Below are 12,343 nucleotides of genomic sequence, written 5' to 3'. Positions count from 1 at the left end.
TTGCCAATCTCATTTTTCATCCATTCCCCTATCAAATGCTACATTCAAGCAATGTTGAAATGCTTGTAGTCCCTTACACATGCCTTCCTGTTTCTCTTTTTTTGTTTGTTTGCCAAGCCATGTGACAGGCGGGATCTTAGTTCCCCAACTAGGGATCAAACCTGTGCCCCCTGCAGTGGAAGCATGTAGTCCTAACCACTGGACCTCCAGGGAATTCCCCCTCCCTGTTTCTCTTGTATTTCCTTTGTTTCTGCTGTCTTCTCTGCCTAGCTCCAAATACTCTTCACCTGGTTATCTTCTAATCATATTTTAATATTCAAAATAAGTATCACCTTATCCAGAGAGCATTTCCTAAAATTCCCACATCAGGCTTTTATGGACTATCCTATGAACTATTTTATTTTATTTATCTTCGTGTCTCCAGCATCTAGCACAGTACCTGTTACACAATGCATGACTATGGAAAGAAGGAATTCCGAAGGGCAACCCCTAGTTATTAAATATGGACATACAATGAACAGTCCTAAACTCATTCTTTCCCTTACAATGTCTAACCCTCAGCTTCCGTCTTATCAGATTAAAGAAGCCTACTCTTCATAGTCTACTCTTGAAGATTTGCTTCTCAATCATCCTGATTACTTGTTACTTATATTTAGAACGTCTCCAGTTGAAACACATCTTCAAGATACGGGGATACATTTTTAATTTTTTAAACAAAGTAGAATGCTGTATTTTTTATGTTTGATATCCACTGTGATTATGCTTTTTATTTTCTTGAACTTTTGGCCACAGTAGCATGCTAAATTGAGATCTTCAGGATATTCATGCATTCAACAAATATTTAACAAGTGTCTATTTTTTTTTTTTGCTAGAAGCTGATGATTCAGCACAACAGATAATAACAACTAAAACCAGGGTACCTACTCTCATGGAGCTTTCATCTTGATTTGGAGATGGGAGAGGTCGACATAGACAACAAACAAATAAGGAATAATAAAATATGAATGGCAAGTGCTATAAAGAAAATAAAACAGGTGGATATGATAAAGTGTCCTTGGGTGCCTGGAGAGGCTATATTAGACAGACTCACAGCTCCATTCTATAGATGTAACTGATAAACTAGGAATCCATTAGCCTATGAGTATAATTTGGATTATTACCCTCATGCTGCGTACCATATGAACTTTCACTTGCCACTTTCCTGCCCACTCACCTTTAAAAGTCATACCTCCTTTCTTTAATCACATCTTCTAATTCATTTTAGTCAGGGAAATGTTAAAAGTGGTCCCTCAAAGTCCCTGGTTGAATTCATGTCTTTGCATTACAGAACGTTAGAGTGATCTCACAGAGGATGCATTGTCCTTGTTTTACAACCTCCAACTTAGCAGTTCACTAACCTAAAAGACTGTGAGTGAAAAATACCCCAAAATATCCAACCGCTGGTGTTTGTGATAGAAATGAAGAAAAAGAGAAAATGAGAAGCTCTAAGGTAGTGATGGTTCTGAGCCAGCAAAATAGAACTTCTATGTGTGAAATTACAATGATTATAGTGGTATTTGCAATATTGAGAATTTCCAAAAATCTCTGGATATGTCCTTTGTGAACATTGAGAGTCTATAGAAGCATTTTCTAAAATTGCCTTACCATAAGAATCACCTGGGTTACATTATATCAGGCCACTCCTCCTGATTACCATTCAGGAAGTAAGCTGAGGGCAGGGAATCTGTATTTTTAACAATTGTACCGGGTGAATATTAATGACCTGACAAGATTGGGAAACACTGATCTGTATTATTTTCCTCATAGGATAAATATTGCATGAAAATAGATTGGAAAATTTTTCACAAATAATAGGTACTTGATAAATGTTTTTATCCCTTTCTCTTTCTTACTTGTTTTTATGTCCCTTTTATGAAATTGTGATATTCAAGGAGGTTTGTATATCTCACTTCTAGAGCTCTGCTTCCTATGTGAAAGGAGAACCAAAGTCTTACATTTTCTCCCAAAATTTTGCCATATGATCTCAAAATTTTTACCACCCAAGTGCCATATTACCTATCATGACAAACATTCCTGGTAGCTGAATTCAATTTAAGCATTTTGTTTAGGCCATTCATCAGTGTTATTTTACTTTCATCATGTTTTCCATTTGAGTGGCCTTCAAATCTCAATATTTTTCTTAGACTTAGGGTAATGATAATTTTATCCAATTTGTTACTCCTTGGGAAGAATAGATTGGTATTACTATAACACTATTTTAATCAGGGCAATCATAGAACTAATAAGGGGCAGAAGTAAACTGGAAAAAATTTCTCAATTATCATTCCAGTACTCTTATCACCACACTACACTGTCTCTCAGCATATATTAATGGAAACAACTATAAATGCTCATTTCAGACATGATACTATATATAGAAAATCCGAAAGATGCCACCAGAAAACTATTACAACTAACCAATGAATTTGGTAAGCTCGCAGGATACAAAATTAATGCACAGAAATCTCTGGCATTCCTATACACCAGCAGCGAAAAATCAGAAAGAGAAATTAAGGAAACAATTCCATTTACCATCACAACAAAAAGAATAAAATATCTCGGAATAAACTTGCCTAAGGAGGGGAAAGACTTGTACTCAGAAAACTATAAAACACTGATGGGAGAAATCAAAGATGACATAAACAGATGGAGAAATATACCACGTTCTTGGATGGGAAGAATCAACATTGTAAAAATGACTATACTACCCAAAGCAAGCTACAGATAGAATGCAATACCTATCAAACTACCAATGGCATTTTTCGCAGAACTAAAACAAAAAATTTCACAATTTGTATGGAAACACAAAAGACCCAGAATAGCCAAAGCAATCTTGAGATAGAAACATGGAGCTGAAGGAATTAGCCAAAGCAATCTTGAGATAGAAAAATGGAGCTGAAGGAATCAGGCTCCCTGACTTCAGGCTATACTACAAAGCTACAGGAATCAAGACAGTATGGTACTGGCACAAAAACAGAAATAGAGATCAATGGAACAGGATAGAAAGCCCAGAGATAAACCCATGCACATATGGCCACCTTATCCTTGACAATGGAGGCAATAATATACAATGGAGAAAAGACAGCCTCTGCAATAAGTGGTGCTGGGAAAACTGGACAGCTACACCTGAAAGAATGAAATTAGAACACTCCCTAACACCATACACAAAAATAAACTCAAAATGGATTAAAGACCTAAATGTAAGGCCAGTCACTATCAAACTCTTAGAGGAAAACATAGGAAGAACACTCTATGACATAAACCACAGCAAGATCTTTTTTGACCCACCTCCAAGAGTAATGGAAATAAAAACAAAAATAAACAAATGGGACTTAATGAAACTTAAAAGCTTTTGCACAGCAAAGGAAACCATAAACTGAAACAACAGACAAAGGATTAATCTCCAAAATATACGAACAGCTCATGGAGCTCAATATCAAAAAAACAAACAATCCAATTAAAAAATGGTCAGAAGACCTAAATAGACATTTCACCAAGGAAGACACACAGACGGCCAAGAGGAACATGAAAAGATGCTCAACATCACTAATCATTAGAGAAATGCAAATCAAAACTACAATGAGGTATCACCTCATGCTGGTCAGAATGGCTATTATCAAAAATCTAGAAAAAAATAAATGCTGGAAAGGATGTGGTGAAAAGGGAACCCTCCTGCACTGTTGGTGGGAATGTAAATTGATCCAACCACTATGGAAAACAGTATGGAGGTTTCTTAAAAAACTAAAAATTGAACTACCATCTGACCCAGCAATCCCACTACTGGGCATATACCCTGAGAAAACCATAAGTCAAAAAGAGACATGTACCACAATGGTCACTGTAGCACTACTTACAATAGCCAGGACATGGAAGCAACCTAAATGTCCATCAACAGATGAATGGATAAAGAAGATGGGGCACATATATACAATGGAATATTAGCCATAAAAAGAAACGAAATTGAGTTATTTGTAGTGAGGTGGATGGACCTAGAGCCTGTCATACAGAGTGAAGTAAGTCAGAAAGAGAAAAACAAATACCGTTTTCTAACACATATATATGGAATCCAAAAAAAAAGTGGTACTGATGAACCTAGTTGCAGGGCAGGTATAAAGATGTAGACATAGAGAATGGACTTGAGGACACGGGGTGAGAGGGGGAAGCTGGGGCAAAGTGAGAGTAGTATCGACATATATACACTACCGAATGTAAAATAGTTAGTGGGAAGCAGCAGCATAGCATGGGGAGATCAGTTCTGTGCTTTGCGATGACCTAGAGGGGTGGGATAGGGAGGATGGGAGGGAGGCTCAAGAGGGAGGGGAAGTGGGGACTATGTATGCATATGGCTGATTCACTTTGGTGTACAACAGAAACTAACACAGTATTGTGAAGCAATTATACTCCAATAAAGATCTATTTAAAAAACCAATAAATAAATTGTTAGCTATTATTTATTCTAGAACATCTTTATTCTGCTGAATCTATAAACCATTTTTACTCAAACTGAATAATATTTGGAGTAAATGTTAATTTAATTCTTGAATTATCAAATAAGATTAGTGGCATTGTTATTCATTTCTAACCTTTTTATCCTTTTACATAGCAGAACTAGATATGTCAGGGTTAACTGTGAGGGGGAAAAAACATTCTAAAATGCATTCATTTCTGTTAACCTGAGTTTCTCAGAAACAACATCATTAGGGAAACTTCCAGTAACACATAGATTTTTAAATATGGTGCATCACCAAATATGACTCACCAGAAGTTTATGGGCTAATCGTAAGTTATCTTTGCACTTACGCTCTCCTTTATATCATTACTTTTTCACCCATATGCCCTGTCTTCCCAAACTAGATGATTAGCTCCTAGAGAGCAGAAACTACATGGTAAACCTTTGTTTTTAACCCAGAACATAGTAAATTGTCATTAAATGCGTGCTGTTTTGTTGATCACCTTCTCAGAGTATTACAAGGCACAAAGGGACCTCCTGGGAGTATCTAACTGGTTTAAACCCATTCTTAAAACTAGGTGAATGGCTAAACCATAATTCACAAAAACTGGCAGCCCTCAAGTTGAATCTAGCCTTCCTATAATAATTGTCACAAGATTTTTAAAAGAAACAACCTCAATAATCCCACATCCATACCTCTCTGGCATTTTTCATCCGCCTGTCATAAGTCAGTCACTAATGCCATTTTCCTCATGAAAATTTCTAGAGGTAAAGAATTTAAACATATATAGATCATCACCCAGATGCTCCATAAAGTTTACTTGGTAACCAACTCAAAGTTTCCCACTTTTATCATTTTCTTTACTCTTTTCCACTTCATGGTAATCAGAGAGTAGACAAAAATCTTTCACATTAAAATCTTATATTGGAAGACTGTGACCAAGTCACCCCTTAGCCATCCATTCTCCAGAAGTAAGCCTAATTCACTTCACTTATCTCTGTAAATCTATTTTCTGTATCTTTCATTCTATCTCCCTGCCTCTAATCTCGCCCATTCTAATCCCTACCACCACCAGTGATTTGAGCCAAATGTAAACAGAAACATGTTAATACCCTACCTTAAGCCCTTCCCTGGCTCCCCGTTGACCCTGAGGACCCAACTTCTATCAAACTCTTCCACATAAACTCTAGTTACTTCCTTTTTTGCATTCTATTCTCCAGCAACTCTACTCTTGTGTTTTCCCACTGTTCACTTATACGCCTTTGCTCAAGACGCCCTCCTTACTTAGAATATCCTTCCCAGGCTGTCTCCACCACTTTCTTACTCATCCTTTAAGGTTCCAGGTTTCCATTGTTATTCTCATTCTCCATTGATTTCCACAGTGAGGAGTGCACACTTGAGGGAGTACACAAGATGGTGCTTTGGAGTGTGGAAAATATTAGAACCTTTATGTGTATATATTCTTATATCATCTTTTTAATATTGACATTTTGGTGGTATCTGTAATAAAAATATTTACAAAATATACACATATACAGTTAAACGAATATACCCATACATGCATAGAAGCCAAACATTTTTACGGATGAAATACATCACCAATAAAATTTGGAACGTATTGCTTTTCTCTTTTCACTTTTCATGATTTCTCTAAATGATAGTGTCCACTTCTGCAGCATCAACTAACATATAAGTACAGATGACTCTATATTTTGAGCCCAAACTCCTGACCTTCACATTTAAATTTCCAACCAGCTACTGAATATCCCCACCTAGGTGTTCTGGAGTTATCTCAGAGTCTACCTAAGTATGAACCAGTTGTTTGTTCCTCTCTATTTCCCCAATCTATTTTTCCTCATATGTTTCCTACTTCTGTTAAATACAAAGTTTTCTAAGATAGAAAGCTAGAAGCCTTTTTGACTCCATTTCTTTCAAATACATTTCTTATTCCATGTTTCTACAACCATGTCTTTATTTGAAGCCCTCAAATTATTACAATGGGACTGTTGCAAGTCTCCTAACTACTTTCCCTACCTCCAGTTTTCCTTTCAGTTCTTCCTTCAGTCTACTGTCAAAGGACTCATATAAATTGCAAGTGAGATTATGTCACTTTTCAGGACTTCCCTGGCAGTCCAGTGGTTAAGACTCTGCACTTCCACTGCAGGAAGCACAGGTTGGATACCTGGTCTGGGAACTAGGATCCCGCATGGCACGTCGCCTGGCTAAAAAATAAATAAATGAAAGAGAGAGATTACCTCACTTTTCCTTCTTAAAACTGTTTGTCAGTCACCACTGACTTCAGAATACAATGCATGATCTCTTAGCATAGCCTGGCAGACACAGGAGGCCCTTAATGATGTGCAGGGTCATTTTCTGACCCTCCCACAAGATACAGACAATGACTTGCTGTCTTCCAAGTACACCATGCTCTCATTGCTCAGTGATCTTGCAGGACTCAATTCACATTGTCAATTCAATTCAATTGAAATTCAAATTCCTCCTCTAGGAATTCTTTGCTGATAACAATTTGTTCCAAGATTGGTTATGTCCATCAGTTGTTAACAAAGAAATAATTATTTAATCGTTAATTAACAATTAATCTTGTTGATCTTCTTAGGTGTTCCCAAAGGTCCAGGTGCACAGTTTTAGTGTGTGTGGAGTGTGAGTAGAGATTATTTTTGAATGAATGAAAGGTCTAAAGCTATTTTCTGAAAAATCTCCAAGTTATCCATATATCATTAGAAATTCAAAGGAAAAATTTTATTTTATAAGATCTGAACTAGTTCAGAAAATGGTGGAAAGGTGATTTGTTTACTTTTGTACAGATTCTGTGAGGTTTAGAGCTCTAAGGGAACAATAGCAATCTATTAGACTCACTTTCATTTTACTGGTTCAGGAAACTAAGGCTTGGCATTTACATACTTGTCTAAGGTATGTATTGTAGGTAATAAGCAGCAGAGCTGGAAATCAAAACAACCTCTTCTGTCTCTCTTTTCAGTGTGTTTTTTCCCCACAACAAGAGAGTTCTTCACGCTTTTGGGGCCATAGACCCCTTTGAGAGTCTGGTGAAGCTTATGAGCCTCTTCTCAAAATAACACTTTTAAATAAATAAAATACATAGGATCACAAAGAAACTATATATATTGAAATAAAGCTATCAAACTATTAAAAAATTGTGATACAGTAAAATACATGTTCATTAAAGCAGTAAGTAAAAAGATCTATTGGCAGGTTCAATAGCTATCCTAATTTTGAAGTAGTGATAAGCATGAATGATATTTTGAGATATCTACAAAAACTAAATGTGATTTCCATTGATGAAAAAGTCACAGGTACAACTAATACAACTGTGTGGGGTTTTTTTTTTAACCTAAATTGATAATTGAAGGAAGTGCTAAATTTCAGTAACAGAGTAGTGGAAGTAAAGAAGTAATAATTTTCCTATAAAAATTCAGGGATACCAGATATTTGAACCTACACATGTAATAAAATTGTACAGCACTAGACACACACAAACACACACACACACACACACACACTCACACAAACACACTTGACTATAAAACTGAGGAAATCTGATTGTGATCAGTAGATTGTGTAAATATTGATATCCTGGCCTTGATATTGTACTATAGTTTTGTAAGATATTACCATTGGGGGAAATTGGATTAAGGGTATACAGGACCTCTCTGTATCTTACAATTGAATGTGCATCTATAATTACCTTAATAAAAATTCCAGTTAAAAAATTCATACTCCAGGTTAAGAACCTATAGAGGAGCAAAATTTGCCACCCCAAAATATGCCTCTTTAGCATATTAATTATTTTAAGCTGGTTATTTTCCAAGAAACAGCAGACAAAGGAAAAGCTCTGAAAACCAAGTAAGAGTTACCCTTTTGTAAGAAACATTTACATTCATAAGGGAAATCTCCATTTGTAAGGGTGTCTCCCTCCCTGTACCAGGAAGAGGAGGATGACCAAATCTCTAGAAACTCATCAGTGAAGTGAAGGCAATGACTTAAACCTGCATAACAGCACTGTGCTGTTCCTGGTAATCTCCCATAACTGACTCTCCCTATCCTCAACATCCTTTTTGTCTTTAGCTGAGTATGGTATTTAAGGTGAGGGCTTAAGTCATTTTGTACTCAGTTTTCCTGGGTCAGTCCCATGTATACATGTTATTAAACTTTTATTTTCTCCTGTTAATCTCTCATGTCAATTTAATTCTTAGACCAGCCAGAAGAACCTAGAAGGGGAGAGAAAATTTCTTCCTCCCCAACAAACACTCACAATATCAAAATCTTGATGTAGTGTTTGCCCAAGTGTCTCGAAGATGTGTTCCAAGGAATTGAAAGGTGCTGAGAAGTCAAGAAATATTTTTTTAAAAACTCTAACTCAGACTTGTCCAAGACTATTTGCCCCCAAAAACCTTATTTTTGTGGAATACTTATTAGTATCTCAAACAGACTTGCATTCCACAGACTCCACTTCGAAAGTGCTGCCTTGTTCATCACAGAATCGGGTCAGCTCTTATCACAAGAGCCCAAGAAAAGCATTCAAGATAGCATTTGAATAAGGATATTGCATCAGACTGTTACCACTTCCCTTTCATCATTGTTTTTGAGCTACATAGTTTGCTTTGGGGTGGAGTCTGTTTGGAAGGATAAGGCAACCAGGTGGAAGGGCTATGTGGGTGTACTGTAACACTTTCACACTCATTATTTTCCTTTGCAATTCAGTGAGCTGTACTGAATTGAAAATAAATCTGTCAACCACCAAAGCAAAAGAAAAAATAAAAATGTTCTGAGGAAAAGAAGAATCAATTTAATGGAACATAGCAAAAAAAAAAAAAAAAATATATATATATATATATACACAGAAAGAGAGAGAGAGAGATGCACACATACACTTACCATGAGATATGTACAGAATTCTCTTCACAAACTTATGCACATAAACCCACATTTAAAGAAATTTAGGCATTTGCATGCTCTTTTGAATATTCTTAGAGAAGGTACTTCTAGGTTGAGTCTTGTTCAGCATATCAGCCCTTTTCAATCTTTCTTTCCCAAGATTTCTGAGGTAGTACTATATGCTTTGGAATGATTTTAAGTTGCATTCGACTTGATGTAGTACAGTGTGGTGAAAAGAACACTCGGCTTGGAAAAACGTAAGGGGGATCCCAATCACAACAACGCTACTCACTATGTGACCTTAGGCAAGTCATTTTGAAACAGGAGGGAAGGGGGCAGGGCACAACCTCTAAAAGAATGACATAGTCCAAGGACGTGACATAAACTGATTAGAATTAAATAGGTCCAAGATGGCAAACAAGTTGACTAGCACCAGACCTTGAGCTTCAGTATATGCTCATTGTAACACACCCACAGGCACCATGACAGTTCCAAGGCCAACTATAAAGGTCAAAAAGTGGGCAGTGGCCCAATTCCTGGATATCCCCACCCCTTCCCCAAAATAGCTGGAATACTCCTCCCACTCATTAGCCTATGAAATTACCCACCCCTATAAAAACTGACAACACCATACCCTGGTGCCTTTCTCACTTTCTGAAATGGCCCACACTCTGACTGAGGAGTGTGTTTCTCTCTAAATAAATCTACTTCTTACCTATCACTTTGTCTCTCACTGAGTTCTTTCTGTGACAAGACATCAAGAACCTGAGCTTCATTAAGTCCTGAGACCAGATGTGTGACCTCAGTTAAAAGACCATGGGTTGGACTTCCCTGGTGGCACAGTGGTTAAGAATCTGCCCGCCAATGCAGGGGACACAGGTTTGAGCCCTGGTCCGGGAAGATCCCACATGCTGAGGAGCAACTAAGTCCGTGAGCCACAACTACTGAGCCTATGAGCCACAACTACTGAAGCCTGCGCACATGGAGACCGTGCTCCGCAACAAGAGAAGCCACTGCAATGAAAAGCCCGCACACTGCAATGAAGAGTAGCCCCCGCTCACCGCAACTAGAGAAAGCCCGAGCGCAGCAACGAAGACCCAATGCAGCCAAAAATAAATACATTAACTAATTAATTAAAAAAAATAAAAAGACCATGGGTTCAAGTCCCAATCTGGGTTTTGGCTGGGTTTGAGTCCTGGCCTGTGGGTTCAAGTCCCAATCTGAGTTGCACAGTTTCAATTTAGCCTCTCTTGGACTTTTATATGTGGTTTGTTACCTACATTTGTAATTGAGAGAGAATAAAGTGTAGGCCAGCTGACCTCAAAGGAATCTTTTAGTTATATAGAAGCAATTGTTATTTTTGAGCTACTGTACAAAGCAGGTATTATGCTCAAATCAAAAGTATAACTGCTAACATTTAATGAGTTTTATTGTACAATAATTTTTCTGCGTGTTTTACATATATTATTTATTTGGATCCTCACTAAAATCCTAAGGGTAACTATTACTATTATCCCTGTTTTATAGATGAAAAAATCTGAGCCATATAGAGGCCAAGTAACATGCCCAATGTTATGCAGCTAATGAATGGAAGAGCAGAGATTTGAACCTAGGTATTCTGACTTCAGGAACTCTGAGATTAACCAAGGTGTTGAAGCGGGGCAGAATTTGCCACCCCCAAATATACTTCTTTGGTATAAGGATTATCTTGAGGGGAAATCTCCATTTGTAAGAGTGTCTACCTCTCTGTAACAGGAAGAGAAGGATGACTAAACCTCTAGAAACACTTATCAATGGAGAAGGCAAAGACCTAAATATGCATAACAATGATACCCATGTTACTGTGCTTTTCCTGATAGCCTCCCATAACTGGCTCCCCAACACCCAACATCTTCTTTTGTCTTTAGCTGGAAATGATATTTAAGGTGATGACTTGGGCCATTTTGGAGAGTTACTCAGTTTTCCCAGATATCTCCCATGTATACAGGAAGTATACATGCTAATAAATTTAACTTTATTTTTCTCCTGTTAATCTGTCTTTTATTACAGGGGTGGGGGGGTGGGGAGGTGAGCCAAGAAGCTGGAAGGGTAGAGGAAAAATTATTTTTTCTCTCCTACAGTATAAAAGAAACTGAAGAAATAAATACTCCCACAAAGAGAGATGATGGGACCAAAAGAAAAAAAAAAGAAAAAGAAAGAAAAAGGAGAACGCTCTAACTAATCAATTTCGGTAGTTGCATATTCCATATGTATGTCAAGAACTTGAGTGGTATTACACAGATGGAACATTGTGAAGCACTCAGGAAGCTGTTTTGCTGCTCTGAAAGCTATCCAGTAAAAGAAAGACACTAATAAAGAATAAGATTTAGTGGCCTCAAATCCTTATTCCCTGGCCTGCACTTAAGAAAATAGATCAATGTGTTGTTGCAAAAGCTTATGGATAAAATGTTTTCCTTTTGGTATATTCTGTTTGGAACATATAAAATAAATTGTGTGTTCTCCATAGATAAAGAATGCTAGCCTGTATGCACGTAAGAAATCTTAATAGTTTCCAACATGTCAATGAATACTTGTATAACAAAGAATTTAGTTGGCCTTTGTCCTCAGTTGCTGGGAAGTAACTTCTATATTCCTGGAATTTCCTGAGTGAAGAGTGTCTTTGTTATTCATGGTAGGTGCTGATAGTTTATGCTAATGAGGGGGCACATGGCGGGTTTCTATAGAAGCTAGCTCAGATGACTTAGGGTAGGAGAGCTGGCCACACCAGAAAGAACAACTATATGATTAGAAGTTCAAGGCTTTAAGCCATGTGACCTCCAGGGAGGGGCGGAAAGCGGGAGATTGAGTTCCGTCACATGGTCAGAGATTCAGTCAATCATATCTATATAATGAAACTCCAATAAAAAGTCTGGACACTGAGGCTCAGGTGAGCTTCCTGG

Source organism: Physeter macrocephalus, chromosome 21 (genome assembly GCF_002837175.3).
Source record: "Physeter macrocephalus isolate SW-GA chromosome 21, ASM283717v5, whole genome shotgun sequence".
NCBI classification, from domain to species: Eukaryota; Metazoa; Chordata; class Mammalia; order Artiodactyla; family Physeteridae; genus Physeter; species Physeter macrocephalus.
This window is presented reverse-complemented; position numbering follows the sequence as displayed.